Genomic DNA, 18,406 nt, shown 5'->3' with positions numbered 1-18,406 from the left:
AAATAAATGGATTAAAAATATATGCTGAAATACTACAAAATATATAAAAAGGAAAACTGTAGTTGAAGTAACTGCTGGTTCCTAAAAGAGTAAGCTAGGGAATGAACATAGGAAACAAGCAAATGGGAGAAATTTCAAACAAGTATTTTGTATCTGTCTTCATGGTTGAAGACACAAAAGCATCCTGATAGTAACAGAAAATCAAGGGACAAAGGAGGCACAGTATTAGCACTGCTGCCTCACAGTGCCAGGGACCTGGGTTCAATTCCTGCCTCTGGAGACTGCCTGTGTGGAGTTTGCACATTCTCCCTGTGTCTGCGTGGGCTTCCTCCGGGTGCTCTGGTTTCCGCCCACAATACAGATCAGGTGAATTGGCCATGCTAAATTGCCCAGAGTGCTATGTGCATTAGGCAGAGGTAAACATAGAGTAGGGGAATGGGATTGGTTGAGTTACTATTCTGAGAGTCAGTATGGACTTCCATACTACAAGGAATCTAATCTAAAAGTGAGGAAGGAACTTAAAGAAACCACTATAAATTGAGCAAGTTCCTATAACCAGAAAAACCTGGGGACTAAAGGCTGACAGGTCCCTGGACTTGATAGCCTGCATCCTAGCATCTACGTTTAATGATTGTATGTGGTTGTAATCTTTCAAATTCTTTAAGTTCAGGAAAGGACCCACCATGAGAAGTAGGAGCTGGAATAGGTCATCTGGCCCTTTCAGCCTGCTCTGCCATTCAATAAAATCATGGCTGGTCTTTCCACGGACTTAGCCGCACTCTCACTGTATCCCTTAATTCCTTCATTGTTCAAAATAGTTAACTTTAAAAACATTTAATGAAGTAGCATCAATTACTTCACTGGACAGGGAATTCAATAGATTTACAACCCTCTGGGTGAAAAAGGTTGGAAAGCTACAAATGCAACATGATACAAGCAAGGGGGAGGAAAAAAAAGCAAGAAATTATAGGCCAGTTCACCGAATGTCTGTCAATGGGAAGCTATTACTATTCTCTATTCAGCAAAGAGAAGATTAGATTACATTACAGTGTGGAAACAGGCCCTTCGGCCCAACAAGTCCATACCGACCCGCCGAAGCGCAACCCACCCATACCCCTACATTTGCCCCTTACCTAACACTACGGGCAATTTAGCAAGGCCAATTCACCTGACCTGCACATCTTTGGATTGTAGGAGGAAACCGGAGCACCCGGAGGAAACCCATGCAGACACAGGGAGAACGTGCAAACTCCACACAGTCAGTCGCCTGAGGCGGGAATTGAACCCGGGTCTCTGGCGCTGCGAGGCAGCAGTGCTAACCACTGTGCCATCGTGCCGCCCACTAAGAATAAGAAAGGGCATAAGAAAAGTATAATTATATCAAGCAGAGTCAATTTGATTTTATGAAAGAGCATGGGGTTGGAAAAGTTTGTCAGAGTCTCCTGAGAATACAACAAGCTGGGGAACTGGCAGATGAGGTATATTTGGAACTGCAAAGAGCTTTGGATAAAGAGCTATGCAAAAGGTTACCACACAAAACAAGAACTCATTGTGTTGGAGGTGATCTATTAGCATGGATAGAGGATTGAGGAGAAAGTGAGGTCTGCAGATGCTGGAGATCAGAGCCGGAGATGTGTTGCTGCAAAAGCGCAGCAGGTGAGGCAGCATCCAGGGAACAGGAGAATTGACGTTTCGGGCATAAGCCCTTCTTCAGGAATGAGGAAAGTTTGTCCAGCAGGCTAAGATAAAAGGTAGGGAGGAGGGACTTGGGGGAGGGGCATCGGAAATGTGATAGGTGGAAAGAGGTCAAGGTGAGGGTGATAGGTCAGACTGGGGTGGGGGCGGAGAGGTCGGGAAGAAGATCTCAGGTTAGGAAGGCGGTGCTGAATTTGATGGATTTGACTGAGACAGGGTGGGGGGGGAGGGGAAATGAGGAAACTGGTGAAATCCGAGTTCATCCCTTGTGGTTGGAGGGTTCCTAGCCGGAAGATGAGGCGTTCTTCCTCCAACCGTCGTTTTGTTGTGGTCTGACGATGGAGGAGTCCAAAGACCTGCATATCCTTGGTGGAGTGGGAGGGGGAATTGAAATGTTGAGCTACAGGGTGGTTGGGTTGGTTGGTCCGGGTGTCCCAGAGGTGTTCTCTGAAACGCTCCGCAAGTAGCCGGCCTGTCTCCCCAATATAGAGGAGGCCACATCGGGTGCAGAGGATGCAATAGATGATATGTGTGGAGGTGCAGGTGAATCTGTGGCGGATATGGAAGTTTCCTTTGGGGCCTTGGAGGGAGGTGTGGGCGCAAGTCTTGCACCTCCTGCGGTTGCAGGGGAAGGTGCCGGGAGTGGAGGTTGGGTTGGTGGGGGGTGTGGATCTGACGAGGGAGTCACGGAGGGAGTGGTCTTTACGGAATGCTGATAGGGGAGGGGAGGGAAATATATCCTTGGTGGTGGGGTCCGTTTGGAGGTAGCGGAAATGACGGCGGATGATGCGCTGTACATGGAGATTGGTGGGGTGGTAGGTGAGGACCAGTGGAGTTCTGTCCTGGTGGCGGTTGGAGGGGCGGGGTTCAAGGGCGGAGGAGCGGGAAGTGGAAGAGATGCGGTGGAGGGCATCGTCGACCACGTCGGGGGGGAAATTGCGGTCCTTGAAGAAGGAGGCCATCTGGGTTGTGCGTTTTTGGAACTGGTCCTCCTGGGAGCAGATGCGGCGGAGTCGAAGGAATTGGGAGAATGGGATGGCGTTTTTACAGGGGGCAGGATGGGAGGAGGTGTAGTCCAGGTAGCTGTGGGAGTCGGTCGGTTTGTAGTAGATGTCCGTGTTGATTCGGTCGCCTGAGATAGAAATAGAAAGGTTGAGGAAGGGGAGGGAGGAATCTGAGACTGTCCAGGTGAATTTGAGGTCGGGGTGGAAGGTGTTGGTGAAGTGGATGAACTGTTCAACTTCCTCGTGGGAGCACGAGGCGGCGCCGATACAGTCATCGATGTAGCGGAGGAAAAGGTGGGGGGTGGGGCCAGTGTAGTTGCGGAAGATGGATTGTTCCACATATCCTACGAAGAGGCAGGCATAGCTGGGGCCCATGCGGGTGCCCATGGCTACTCCTTTCGTTTGGAGGAAGTGGGAGGATTGGAAAGAGAAGTTGTTCAGGGTGAGGACCAGTTCAGACAGTCGAAGGAGGGTGTCAGTGGAAGGGTACTGGTCGGTACGGCGGGAAAGAAAGAAGCGGAGGGCTTTGAGTCCTTCGTGATGGGGGATGGAGGTGTACAGGGACTGGATGTCCATGGTGAAAATAAGGCGTTGGGGACTGGGGAAGCGAAAATCATGGAGCAGGTGGAGGGCATGGGTGGTGTCCCAAACATAGGTGGGAAGTTCTTGGACTAAGGGGGACAGGACGGTGTCAAGGTACGCAGAGATGAGTTCGGTGGGGCAGGAGCAGGCGGAGACAATGGGTCGGCCGGGGCAGTCAGGTTTGTGGATTTTGGGCAGGAGGTAGAAGCGGGAGGTGTGGGGTTGTGGGACTATGAGGTTGGAGGCGGTGGATGGGAGATCCCCCTGAGGTGATGAGGTTATGGATGGTCTGGGAGATGATGGTTTGGTGGTGGGGGGTGGGGTCATGGTCAAGGGGGCAGTAGGAGGAGGTATCTGCGAGCTGGCGTTTGGCCTCAGCGGTGTAGAGGTTGGTGCGCCAAACTACTACCGCGCCTCCCTTGTCTGCTGGTTTGATAGTGAGGTTGGGGTTGCAGCGGAGTGAGTGGAGGGCTGCGCGTTCCGAGGGTGAGAGGTTGGAGTGGGTGAGTGGGGTGGGGGAGTTCAGGTGGCGGACTGCTGGTTTGATAGTGACCAACTAAGAGGAAATGTGGTTGCAATAAATGGTAAAGTTGAACTGCATTTTGGTAAGACATACCAGGGCAGGACTTGTATAGTTAATGGAAGGGCCCTGGGGGTGTTGTCAAACAGAGGAACCTGGAGGTGTAGACACATAGTTCCTTGAAAGTGGAGTCAAAGATAGACAGGATGGTGAAGGTGGTGTCTGGCACATTTGCCTTCATCAGTCAGAACACTGAGTACAGGTGTTGGGATGTCATGTTATGGCTGTACAAGACATTGGTACGGCCACATTTGGAGTACTGCGCACAATTCTGGTTGCCATATTATAGGAAGGATGTTATTAAACTGAACAGGGTGCAAAAATGATTTACACAGATGTTACCAAGATAGGAAGGTTTGAGCTACAGGGAGAGCTTGGATAGGCTAGGACGTTTTTATTTGGAGCACAGGAGGCTGAGGGGTGACCTTGTAGAGGTTTATAAGATCATAAGGAACATGGATAAGGCGAATAGCCAGTGTCTTTTCCCCAGAGTAGGGAAATCCAAAATTAGATGACTTAGGTTTAAAGTAAGAGGGGGAAGATTTAAAAGGGAACAGAAGGGCAACCTTTTCACACACAGGGTGGTACATATATGGAACAAATTGCCAGAGGTAGTAGTAGAGGCAAGTATAATTACAACATTTAAAAGATATTTAAACAGGTACATGGTTAGGAAATGGGGGTTGTGGGGGGGGGTGGCGCGTTGATGGTGCAGGGAAGTGGTTCTGATCAGAGCACTGTCAAAGGGATAAGTGGCCTGCTGTTGCTTCTATTTCCAATGTATCGATGAGACAGATGGAATGAAAGGAAATTTGTATGAATATAAAAATGCAATGGCTATTTGGGCTGAATTCCCTCTGTGAATCTGTGTAAAAATGAACTGAGGCTGTGGAGAACATCTTTGGATATCTCACCTAATTGGTTATTCATATAAGAGCAAGACACATAGCCTTTCTCCCAGGTAATTGTTCTAACTGCTATTTGAGCTGTTATCAAACTGGTAGCTTATTAAGCTAATTGTGCAGGAAGAGCAAGATTCCTCTTGCCTCGTTATCCAACGATTCTACTTTAATAGAGTTCTACCTTACACTTAACAGTCCTGGTCCAATATGCCTGTGAAGTTAAACCAACTTAACTAGACAGGAGACATGTTAGAAAGCTGAAATCCTTCAGAGGAAGTCCACCAGTTTTTTTTTAAGTTTATTGTTTTAGATTTGGCAGGACTTGTGCATCACTCTATTATAATTTTAAAAAAAGAACAAAAGAGCTCTCTCATATTAACAAAAACATAGTCTGGATATGAAATCATGTTTTCTTTAGCTGTCCACCAGTCTCCATTGCTTTCATCAGCACTGCACAAAAAAGAAATGAATGATGTTTGCAGCAATTCAGAAAGGAACTAACTCATTTGGTTCGGCAGTCAAATACTCTGATGAGCCCTTCGGGTGGCTCTTTAGATACTGTGCACAGGAAATATTTCCTGTCCATTCTTTTGAGTAATAATACATTGCCAACAATCCAAATGCTAAGTTTCCTGAGACTTAGTCCAGCTGCTGTTAATAGTACCACTGGGAAGATGATTTGAAGAACATTTGTTTTATTAATGGTAGAAAAGTAGATTTGTTCTCCTGCTCATTGAATCCAAAACTTAGACTTGAAGCCAAAGAATAATAAAGACACTACACATTATATTTGCCATCTTTTATCTCTGGAAGTAAAATTATAATTGCACAGTGAAAGCTTAGGCTGCATTACGTGGATGGATGAGGTTATGAGATACATTACTTTGATTAATGTTATGAGGGTTGAAAATCATCTGTATTCTAAGTAAAACCATGGCCAATGCAGGGTCGCAACCAACGACAGTTGGACTCTATCAAGGTTTAGAATATACGTCTTGACTTTAACTGAATAAACATCCCACAAGCTTCACAAAGGAGGTGGGAGATATGGGACATGGAGACATAAGGTAACACCAATGAGTATAACACAAGTTGAACAGACAGATTTTGAAGAGACTTCTAAACTTTGGGAGCATGTATATAATACTTGCTGTGATATAGTATTTATTATCTTTTTGTATTTACAAGGGTCCTCTCATACTACGTGCCTCATTATCGAAGCAGCATTTGGTTACAATAGAATGACTGACATTGATTCCTTGACAGAAAGATACGAGCTGGTTTAGTCACTCTACAGATGCAGTGACGTTTCAGAACAACTAAAGCACAAATCACCTTATTTTTAAATTAATTTGTGAATATCAAAGCAAACAGCCGTTGGGAAGAAAAAGTGACTTGCTGTGAATATTTTGGTTTTCAAATGGAATATGATTCACAATTATCAAGACATTAGCTGATGGAGCACAGCTTTTTGAACTGAATCTGAATTGTAACTGTGTGGACATGAGGTATTATTTGTGCAAAACAGTAACTTAAACATGTAAAAAGGAAATCTGAGGAATCCTATCACCAGATTATTGACAGTTATTTACACGTACAATGCACCATGTTTAAAATTGAATCCTATGATATATGGTCTAGCCAGACTAAACACTGATTCAATATGACATAATTTTCAAGCGGAACAGAAAGTACTGTTATCCTATCCCAGGAAGTCTCCTGTCTACTCAGCAGTTCTGCAGGCAGTTGAATGTTCCCCCAGTAACTAGCTGGCTAAACATTGGAAGAAGACTAAAGTAAAATTAGGAGACTGACAGTACTTGGACTGCCAAATATATTTCATGGCTGGCAAGGTGTTCCAGTTCGGATTTTTTAAAGTCTCTCGTTAATTGTACCAAGCTGTTACATGTAACATTCGAAAACTTTACTACTTCTGGAAGGATTAGATGACACTATTTCCTGATCCCAATGGTACAAATCAATCAATTTTCTCCATTCAAATGTCAGAAGCAAGGCATTCTAGTTCCGCTTCCCAGTTTTTCAGCATGCCTAATTAATGGAAAAGTAATTGCTGCTTATTATACCAAATTCATGTCCTATCTGTAACAGGGGATTTGGGCATTGCTGGTAGGGCCAGTAGTATTTATCCATTCTCATTGAGATATTTAAAACAGAGAACAAAGATTACAGGGAGAAAGCTGGAAAATGGGGTTGTAAAACCAAACAGCCATGATTGGCTGAACAGACTGGATGGGCCAAATGGCCTAATTTCTGCTCCTATGTCTTATGGTCTGATTCCTCAAATGTCCTTGAGAAGGCAGTGGTGGGTCAACTTCGTGAGCTGCTGCATTCTATCTATATGATGTAGATACACACAGTAATATTAGGGAGGGAGTTCTGGACCCAGCAATAGTGAAGGAACGGCAATATTGTTTCAAGTCAATGTGGCATATGACTTGGAAGGTAAACTGCAGCTAGGGTTGTTTCCATTCATCTGCAGCTTTAGGGGATGAGTTTAGAGGATCCTATCAAAGGAATCAGCTACTCTAGGCACAAACTGACCAAAATTAGGTATCCCAGTGACCCGGGTAACTTTCCCAGAGATAAGCTGAGAACCAGGTCACATGCCTAATCCATGATGCCAAGCAGGAAATTAAACCCCTTATTTCAAGACTATTTTGCAATAACACTGACATTTTATGAATGTTAGAATGGATTCCAACCTTTTGCAAAGGTCATCAGCTCAGTCAAGGCAGCCTCTTGGAAGCAAGTTGGAGGGTTGTCAGAGCACACTTAAAGGAAGGAAAGTCAGAGCCCCTTTTAAAAATCCAGTAGGCAGGTTTTCCTCCAACCCAATTGGCTTCAAGACTCTAACTGACCAGGATTATACGGGCCTTCAAGGTTACCTCCATGGGGAGGCCCCAATGCATTTGCTTACCTGCCTCAGCAGTGCCCTACTCTCTCAGTGGGTCTGCTGGCCTGACATCACTGCAGATCCTTTGACTGGGCCTCCAATTTTGCGAGCTCATCCTCTTTAATAGTGAAGATAGCGTGGAGATGACTAATTAGGAGATCACCTTCCTGAAAGCTGTGATATCATGGGCTGTTTTGGAACCTGACATGGGCCTGATATTGGGGTTTCACTGATTTATTTTGCTTCTCTAGCTCTGTTCCTCTGCTGCCTAACCTGCCAATGGCATACAGCATTTTCTGCTTATATTTCAGATTTTTATTGTGGCATTTTGCTTTTGGCTGTACTTGATATAATTGTTCATGACTTAGTCCACTGCACAAAATGCAACTTATCATTAAGTTGGCAGTTTTGGGGAGGTATCCCCAATGGTTAGTAGAAGAGAAGGTTATGCTACCAGGAATCTCTGACCATATTAGATCACAGTAGGATTACTTTTACTCCAGAACTGAATCCCTACTTTGATGATTTGAGTGTTTAATTTCAATGAAGATTGCTGGAACCAAAAAAAATGTGCCATTCCTTTACATCAAGTTGCTCCCGTTTCAAAAGCACAAAATATTAAATATGAATGAGAGCACAGTGGCTTCCAATACAATAGCACTTTGTCTAAAAATCAAAAAGATATAAGCAGCACCTAGTCCTCTATTTACTAACTCACTAAACAATTGGAATAAATCATTTTATTTAGTTTATAATATCTCTGTAATGTTGAATGCTTTATACCTCAACATGATGCCCATTAGAATGTTAGCTGGGTAGTTTTCATAGTAACTTAATGTTAATTAGAAAATTAGGCAACAATAGTATCAGTTATTCAACTAACCTGTTCAGACATGTTATGACACACTTCTGGAGCAGATGGGATTTGAACCTGGACCTTTCAGTTCAGAGGTTGGGATAGTACCACCATTTATGAAAGTTCTAAAAGCTTTGAAGTAATGGGTAGCGTGTACAATGATCATTCGCATTCAAATGTTGATAGCTAGTAATTATAATCTAATGAAAAGTGGATTATTTATCGATAGTTCTAAGGATAAGCTAATTTGAGCCATAAGTAATTGACAATTTGGCAGGTGGATTTCCCAGACAAAACACAACTGTGGAGAAGCACATTCAAGCTAGGCTACAATATAGTCAGATGGCCTAGGCTTTCTGATACTGGGTACAATTTTGTATTGCCTGCTCCCTGTGTATACACGTGAGCATTTTCTTGTATTTTGAGTCTGTGAGATCCACCTGCCAAATTGTCAATCGCATATGGTTCAAATTAGCTTATCCTTAGAACATGGATAAATAATCTAGCCTTTAATTAAACCATAATTGCTACCTATTAACATTGAATGCGAATGATCTGTGTTAGCTCCTCCCATTACCTCAAAGCTGTTGAAACTTTCTTCAGTATATAGTCTTGTGGTGCAGTGGGAGTGTCCCAACCTCTAGACCAGGAGACCCAGGTTCAAATCTCACCTGCTCCAGAGGTGTGAAATAACATCTCTGAACAGGTTGATTAGAAAACTAAGTTAATTTTTTTTAACAAGGTCTTGTGGTGCAATGGGAGTGCCCCTTCCTCTCTGTCTGAGGTATTATTCTGGTCCAGTCAGCAAATACACTTCTATTTTGTTTTGATATACGTGAGATCCGTGTTGATCTAATTTTAACCTCAAATAAATTATTTCTTTCGATACCTGCTGTACTATTATTTTCTCTAGTTCAGTGTCAAATTTTGTTTGATAACACTACTGTTTAGGATTGGACAATAAATGCTGGTTTAGGTAGTGATGCCCACACCATGTGAAAGGAAAACAACATGCTTTACTTTATCAAAAGTAAGATGTAAATGCACATTGTTGTTATTAACCAAAGAAAATTGACTATGTACATGGAAAACAGGGCAATCAATCAGTCACGTTTGAACTATCTGGGAACTGAGAGGTTGTTCCAGGGTATTGAGGGATTTGAACTCATCAGAACTTTGTTCACTTCTGGTTAACGAACATATGCCATTCAGGATATACTGCATGGGTAAAGATGTTAGTAATTATTAGATTTAAGTTGGAATAAACTACAGAAATCAGGATATAAAGTCAGAGGGAGTTGACCAAGAGCAAGTAAACAAACCATGAATATGCTCCTTTTTTTAAATTCAGGGAATTTGGAATAAATAGGTTAGAAATACAGTCGTAAACAATTAAGAATTGCTGAAAGATGGTTAAAGTGCTTTTCAATCTGCTTTCTGTGAAAGGGAAGGATAATGCAAGCAACAGCATGTGAAATATTTCATTTGGCAAGCATTCTCCATTACAATACCCAGATCATACTTTTGTTTATTCAGACATTGGAAAGTTAGTGATGCATTTGCAGTCATAGAGAAAACAAGATCAACTTACAGATACTGTATAGTGAGTGACACTGGGTTTTTACAAATATATTAAGGACAAAAGGGTAACAAGGGAAGAGAATAGCGCCCCTCAAAGATCAGCAAGGCGGCCTTAGTGTGGAGCCACAAAAAAATGGGGGAGATACTAAATGAATATTTTGCATCAGTATTTACTGTGGAAAAGGATATGGAAGATATAGACTGTAGGGAATAGATGGTGACATCTTGCAAAATGTCCAGATAACAGAGGAGAAAGTGCTGGAAGTCTTGAAACGGTTAAAAGTGGATAAATCCCCAGGACCTGATCAGGTGTAACAGAGAACGCTGTGGGAAGCTAGAGAAGTGATTGCTGGGCCTCTTGCTGAGATATTTGTATCATCGATAGTCACAGGTGAGGTGCCGGAAGACTGGAGGTTGGCAAATGTGGTGCCACTGTTTAAGGGGGGTAAAGACAAGCCAGGTAACTATAGACCGGTGAGCCTGACCTCGGTGGTGGGCAATTTATTGGAGGGAATCCTGAGGGACAGGATGTACATGTATTTGGTAAGGCAAGGACTGATTCAGGATAGTCAACACGGCTTTGCGCGTGGGAAATCATGTCTCACAAACTTGATTGAGTTCTTTGAAGAAGTAACAAAGAAGATTGACGAGGGCAGAGAAGTAGATGTGACCTATATGGACTTCAGTAAGGTGTTCGACAAGGTTCACACCATGGGAGACTGATTAGCAAGGTTAGATCTCATGGAATATCGGGAGAAGTAGCCATTTGGATACAGAACTGGCTCAAAGGTAGAAGGCAGAGGGTGGTGGTGGAGGGTTGTTTTTCAGACTGGAGGCCTGTAACCAGTGGAGTGCCACAAGGATCAGTGCTGGGGTCCTCTACTTTTTGTCATTTACATAAATGATTTGGATGCGAGCATAAGAGGTACAGTTAGTAAGTTTGCAGATGACACCAAAATTGGAGGTGTTGTGGACAGCAAAAAGGATTACCTCAGATTACAACAGGATCTGGACCAGATGGGCCAATGGGCTGAGAAGTGGCAGGTGGAGTTTAATTCAGATAAATGCAAGCTGCTGCATTTTGGGAAAGCAAATCTTAGCAGGACTTATACACTTAATGGTAAGGTCCTAGAGAGTGTTGCTGAACAAAGAGACCTTGGAGTGTAGGTTCATAGCTCCTTGAAAGTGGAGTCGCAGGTAGATAGGATAGTGAAGGCGGCGTTTGGTATGCTTTCCTTTATTGGTCAGAGTATTGAGTACGGGGGTTGGGAGGTCATGTTGCAGCTGTACAGGATATTGATTAGGCCACTGTTGGAATATTGCATGCAATTCTGGTCTCCTTCCTATCAGAAAGATGTTGTGAAACTTGAAAGGGTTCAGAAAAGATTTACAAGGATGTTGCCAGGGTTTGGGGATCTGAGCTACAGGGAGAGGCTGAACAGGCTGGAGCTGTTTTCCTTGGAGCGTCAGAGGCTGAGGGGTGACCTTATAGAGATTTACAAAATTATGTGGGGCATGGATAGGATAAATAGATGAAATCTTTTCCCTGGGGTCGGGGAGTCCAGAACTAGAGGGCATAGGTTGAGGGTGAAAGGGGAAAGATATAAAAGAGACCTAAGGGGCAACTTTTTCATGCAGAGGGTGGTAGGTATATGGAATGAGCTGCCAGAGGAAGTGGTGGAGGCTGGTACAATTGCAACATTTGAGAGGCATTCGGATGGGTATATGAATAGGAAGGGTTTGGAGGGATATGGGCTGGGTGCTGGCAGGTGGGACTAGATTGGGTTGGGATATCTGGTCGGCATGGACGGGTTGGACCGAAGGGTCTGTTTCCATGCTGTACATCTCTATGACTCTATGACTTATGCAAAACCTGAAAAATATGGGGAATATAAATTTCAGCATTTTACAATTCTGTGTTATCAAAAAGAACTGTCAACAAGAACAAGGTCATACATGTAACCTTGAGAAGTTTAACAGCACCAAATGTTGCAAAGAATTATGTTTATCAGTGTCAGCTATTGAGCAACATGGCTTTCTGTTCAAGTGAAAGGAAAGAAAAATGATATGCTTCCATTATCCAAAGCTGAAACTCATTCAAAGCATGAGAATAAAGCTGTGGCATCATTAATCAATAATTCAGATGATTTTACCAATTAGAGAAAAAGCATTTAATAAGATCTGTTTTTCAGTTTTGAAGGTATACTACCATTATTTTGGAATTAGTTCTATTGACAGACTTCAAACTGAGCTTTTGCCCTTACTATTTTAAAATGGGTCCCTACTTAATCCAGACATAACTAAAACCATTCTCGACTGTTAGCTTCCCATTCATCCTTTCCAACACCATCAGAGTTCACAGTATAATAGGACTTAGTTAGTTCCACATGCTGGGGTTTGTGTTTATTTAGGCTGATATCTTGAAGTGGGCCAAATGTAAATTTGATGCTTCTGTCCCATTTATCTGCACGGTCATACAGGCAGATTGGGGTTACGAATGGGTGCTATTCCTCTGTATGCTCGTACTTCGATTTGTATGCAAGATAGAGCATAATACAGGTACAACATAATAAAAAGCACTTAGAAATGAGGAGGTGGATGGCAGTCACAAATACAAACTTGGATACTAGGACTGAATCTACCTTGGGGCTAATATGAATCTGCAATTGCCATATTACCTAACATAAAAGGGCTGCAAGGCCAGGCATAAAGGATGGTATGTTTGTTCAGGCGTCAGAGAGCTACATTACAGACAAGTTGTGCACAGGGGACTCAGAGATGAGGACTTCAGTGAGGTGACATTCCCATGAATATATTAGCTGGGTATATTGATTGGGATGCAGACAGTTGCCTCACTGTCAAGGACAATGAAGGAGTCTGACACTAAGGTGACAGAGGACATGTAGTGGAGCTTTCTGTGCACCATCTACCAGTCAGTCTGTAGACCAAAAATCAGCTCCAACAACATGCATTGGCAAATTCAAAAACGCAACACCTCCAAGCAGAAAACCTACAGTCATTTTGAAATAGTAAAAATTCTTTAAAAATGTCCTCCCTGCAAGGTGGGTACCTGGCTCTTCAAATAATAATGGTGCAGGTGTCATCTTACAGTTCAGTGTTCAGACCATGTAGACATGATAAGTGTGCTTTTTGGCTGGACCAGTGTGTTGCAAGTTAGACATTTTGCTGTCACATCAGTTCATCGAGCTGTATCATTAGGACAGCACATGCCAGGGCACACACCTGCTTCAATAAGTCATGTTGTGCTGCAAGTGACTGACAGCTCAGTGTGCCACAAACAAAAGGACACTAGATTTCAGGAGCAGAACTAATATGTGTTCTTACTGCCTGAAGAGCTTACAGAGAATAGGACTAAATGAGGAATCAGGACACAAGCTGTTTTGTCTTAGATAACCTAAATGGAGAATGCTAGATAGCAAAGCATTAAAGTCAAGCTCTGAGACATAACTGAGTTTGGCATGAAAGAGAAGTGGGCAGTATGTGGAGGTGGAAGGGGATTGCTTTGATTAAGGCACAAAATGTTGGCAGGATTCAGAGCTTGTGGTCAAACAGGATGCCAAGGTCATGCACTATCTAACTCAGCTTGAGAGGTGGATAGATGTAAGGCTAGAGGCTCGGAGGTGCTGCCAATAGCCAATGGGGATGAACTCTGTCATGGATTCAAAAACTAGAATGTCACTTTCTCAGCAATCCAATGTTCGATTCAAAAATGACTTAGCGTATAAAAACTAATTTCAAGCCGACTGGAACACACACTGAAGAATGTCTCAATCCCCATTACTAATCAATATTGCATACACTATATTTACTGAGAAAAAGGTGCCCCTTCTAAGACCTGGTTTATAGCAGTAATTGTGGACTGTTCCTTTCCTCAATTCATAAAGTGTTTCTAGACACAGGTGTTTTTCAACTTCTGTTTCCCTTTTTAAAGTCTTATTTGTTCAGATAGTTAAAAATCACACAACACCAGGTTATAGTCCAACAGGTTTAATTGGAAGCACACTAGCTTTCGGAGCGACGCTCCTTCATCAGGTGATTGTCATCAGGTGATGAAGGAGCGTCGCTCCGAAAGCTAGTGTGCTTCCAATTAAACCTGTTGGACTATAACCTGGTGTTGTGTGATTTTTAACTTTGTACACCCCAGTCCAACACCGGCATCTCCGAATCTTGTTCAGATAGAATTAACTGGTGGCATTTAGATAATGAAGATGCAATATTCTCAGTTTGGGATTATGTCAATTTTTTTTGATAGGAACTACAATTCATCTCTTTGCTTCTTTAAAGTGCACCCAATTTTCTAAATTCAGTGATACAGCTCAAACTACAGGACTTCAATCTCAAGTTGAACTTGCCAATTTTTTCTTCTGTTTGCAATACACAACACAGGTAACCAGCTTTCGTTTGCATTTGTTGCTGCTACGCTTGCTCTTAATGTCAACACTGCAAACCTTGCATAACTTGTAGGTGTAAGCACATTCTTGAATCTCTTCAGTCTCTTTTCCAAGAATTAGGCAAGTCTGGTTAATGCGATTCATGTAAACCATCATGATGTGACACCAGAATAAGCATGTTTTAGAGACGAGAGAGCTGTATTTGAAGAGCTACTATGCGTGATATTATTAAAGGCATGTTATAGCATTAAAGACATTGATGAGCATTATTTAGTATTAATAAGCATGCAGCCCATGGACAGTGTATGTACACACGCACAGCCTGAGATAGACGACACTGGTATTTCAACGTGGAGGCAGCAGTACTGCCTTAAAGCACAGAATAAAGCAGTGAGAATTATCCACAAGAATTAAATTCAGAAAATTCTTTGTATTTCATTACATGTTGCATTCCCTGCTCCTTTTTTCCTGTCTAGCTAAAATAATTAGGGAATGCAATTGAGAGAGTAGTTTATCCTATAAATCAAATCCTAGTTGAGAAGCACCAAAACTCTGCCATTAGGAATCCCCACTCTTGTGCTGTTTCAAGTCTCTCCAAAAATTAACAGTGGAATGTAATATACTTCCTAATGCACCCTGCCATTTTTCTACATCCCAATGATGATATTGAATCAGAATTCTACCTGAAAATATAATCCTAAAGCAGCCATAATGACCAGCCATATAATATCGAAGAACTGCAGATGCTGGCGTTCTGAAGAACATACTGGAGAATCTCCAGAGGGCACCACAGTGGCTCCGTGGTTAGCACTGCTATCTCACAGCACCAGGGACTCGGGTTCGATTCCAGCCTCGGGCGACTGTCTGTGTGGAGTATGCACATTCTCCCAGTGTCTGCATGGGTTTCCTTCGGGTGCTCAAGTTTCGTCCCACAGTCCAAAGATGTGCAGGTTAGGTGGATTGGTTATGTTAAGTTGTCCAAAGATGTGCAGGTTAGGTGGATTGGTTATGCTAAGTTGCCCATAGTGTCCAGAGATGTACAGGGATTAAACATGGGAAATGCAGGATTATGGGGATAGGATAGGGCAGTTGGGCCTGTGCGGGATTCTCTTCAGAGTGGTGGTGTGGACCTGATAGGCCAATTGGCCTACTTCCACTCTGCAGAGATTCTATGAACTCAGCAGATTAGCTTAGCCATGTCTGACTCAGTTCCCACACTGATACCATCACCCATTCCCCATCCTCCTGACACTATTATAGAAATTTCTTCATCCTCACTTTTCACTCCACCAGTCTCTGCATTCAAAGCATGATTCTGTGCCATTTCAGCCACTTCTCGCAGGATGTTACATGGGGGCAATAAAAAAGTGTAATGTAATAAACAGAAGGTTTGGTAAAATGATTGTAACATCGATCACACAGATTTTAAGAAGATACTTAAGAAGTGGGGGAAGTAGATACTACGAGGATTTAGGGAATGAGTTTCAGAGAGTACAGACAAGGCAAATGAAAGTTGTATCACTGAGGATGGGGAAGAACAAGAAGAAACAAGAATGCATTGAACTGTGACACCAAACATTATGGACAGGAGAAACAAATGGTGAGGACACAGTTCCTAACAATAAGGTGGGGCAAGGCTATAAAATGATTTGAAAATCAAGATTAAAATTTCAAACTAAATGTGATGAAAATCAGAAGCCAAGTATAGACTAATAGTAATTGAGATGGATAAAGTGAAGATAGCTTAACTGGTTTGTTTGGGATAACTTGCAGTTTATAGATAATGAATGATAGATGGACAGTGAGAAGGAGAAGATTGAAGGAATTAAGTTAAGATAGACAGTGTGGATAAAGGTTCAGTGGCAACACAAATGAGGTAAGAATGGAAGGGTAGAAAAAGTTAGTCCTTAGTCTGAATGGGAACAATGTGAAGCTCAACTTTCTGTTGCATGGGATTCGTAGCTGATACAGTTTGAGCAAAAATCATTTGTGACTTTAGGTTCATCAGTCTTAGTTGCTCCTGACAGGATGGAAGCTAAATTGGAACTATTCAAGCAGGGAGCTTTGGTAAATGCAGAACACCTTTAGGGAGTGATAACATTCCAGAAGGGAGGAAAGAAAGGTTAAGGATAGGAGAATAGTTAGGAAGAAGAAAAAGCAACAATTTTGGAAGCATGAGAAATGATACCTGACAGAAAAAATACTGGCAAGCATCTATGTCCCAGCTCATGAAATATATGAAAGGATGTTGGTGCTGGTCGCCCCAGGGTGGGAGAGGAAACATTGGTAAAGGACTAGAAGGGTATCTTTGAACACATGGAGGTGATAAGTGACGAAACCATGCAAATAACAAACCTGCTCAAGCTTGCAACCATCACTGGAAATAAAAGAACTGAAGGTGTAAGTTATTTGCTGAGAATAAGGGTAGCAAATGCAGATACAATGGAGGCAGTTCACAGAGATGTTAGGTCAGGTACAGGCCAAGAGGGAAATTAAGCACACTGGGATTTTTTTTCCTAACAGGTGAACATAAATAAAAGTTGCTGAAGTTCTAAGGTTAATTATTGAGAGATTGGATTGATCTTTCCCTCTTAGATATTAATGAAGATGGTAAAGTACATGAAGCATTATTTTCAATGAGCAAGCCTTCAGCAATCCATTCCTGATATGCTGTTTAATTCAAAGAGTTTCCATTTTCAATGTTTTTGAAGCATTTTAACTTTTATTAGTCAAAGAGACGTTCATACTTCAAAATTGGCAGGTCATATTACAACAACTGTGATAAAAATAGGCCATGACATTTAAAGGGAAACATTTTTATCAATTCCAAAGAAACAGTCATATGCTGGCTGATGCAGAAAGGATCATGGTCTATCCATAGCCACAAATGCAACAAAACATGCACACTGCCAACAGCACTAAATTGCATATCAACCAAGACAAGGTGAGAAATATTACCCTGAGTAACTTGTGCATAATTCAGGTAGAACTTAAGAGATTTAAAATTTCTCATGCAGTTTAAATTTTTAAGTAGAAATTGCAATTCTCTTGGATCTTAGAGATAATTAAATCCAGAATAATTTGCTCAAATGACAGCGCAATGTTTCATGTTGTGGTTATGGCACCAATGTCTTCTAGCAGGAGAAGGGTACTGTCAGGAAATAGAATATGGCCTGGATTGGGTTGGGAAAAAGTGTGTGAAGTGATCATGTCTCATTCTTGTTGTGGGTGTAAATAGGTCATGATCACAAACATGTGGATTATAGAGTTTGGTAAGACATTAACAATGGAAATGTTCCTACAGAGTCAACAATAATGTTATCACTACCAGCTATTTAATAAAGCAGATTTTAAACTCATTGCAATTGCACATATCAGAGTAGGCAAATGATTTGTTCACAAATAGCAAAAATGGAAACAATACAAAACTGTTTCCAGAATTTTATATTTCCACTGATCTCCTTCCAAGTTCAACTGAATGTTAGTCATTTTGGGTGGAAAGAGTCTTACTGGCAAAAGTCATAAATTTGCCTTTGACTAGTTTGGGCCTGCATCGAGTTTGCCTCCTATCACGGTTTACATTGAAGTAATAGTTTTGCATTATTTTCTTACATGATTTACAGGACAATCTCAGGCTTTCAGTCATCTCTTTCCAAGATCAATACAGGGTTTTTCAACCTATCCTTATAATTCTGCCAAGTGATTCTCTCTGGATCCTCAGAGAAGACCAGCAGGCTTTAAAATCCAGAGTTACTTGCCACTGATTCGTTGACATCTTCTGGTGAAGAGGGATACCAGTGTTAAGAACAGAGGGAGGCTGATGAACTCACCCATGATCATCTGTCAGCTTTTTAAGATGCTGACTGGTACGTGATTGGTC

General features: G+C 42.2%; 1 protein-coding gene across 1 annotated transcript in view; it reads right to left on the bottom strand.

Annotated features, from left to right (window-relative positions):
• The window catches only part of egfra (epidermal growth factor receptor a (erythroblastic leukemia viral (v-erb-b) oncogene homolog, avian)), a 275,969-nt gene that overhangs the window by 152,527 nt on the left and 105,036 nt on the right, over positions 1-18,406 (bottom strand). The window lies entirely within an intron of this gene.

Source organism: Chiloscyllium plagiosum, unplaced genomic scaffold (genome assembly GCF_037043375.1).
Source record: "Chiloscyllium plagiosum isolate Xiang-an unplaced genomic scaffold, Cpla_swu_hap1 HiC_scaffold_5, whole genome shotgun sequence".
Lineage (NCBI taxonomy): Eukaryota > Metazoa > Chordata > Chondrichthyes > Orectolobiformes > Hemiscylliidae > Chiloscyllium > Chiloscyllium plagiosum.
Note: the sequence above shows the minus strand (reverse complement) of the source record. Positions and strands in the feature narration are given on the sequence as shown.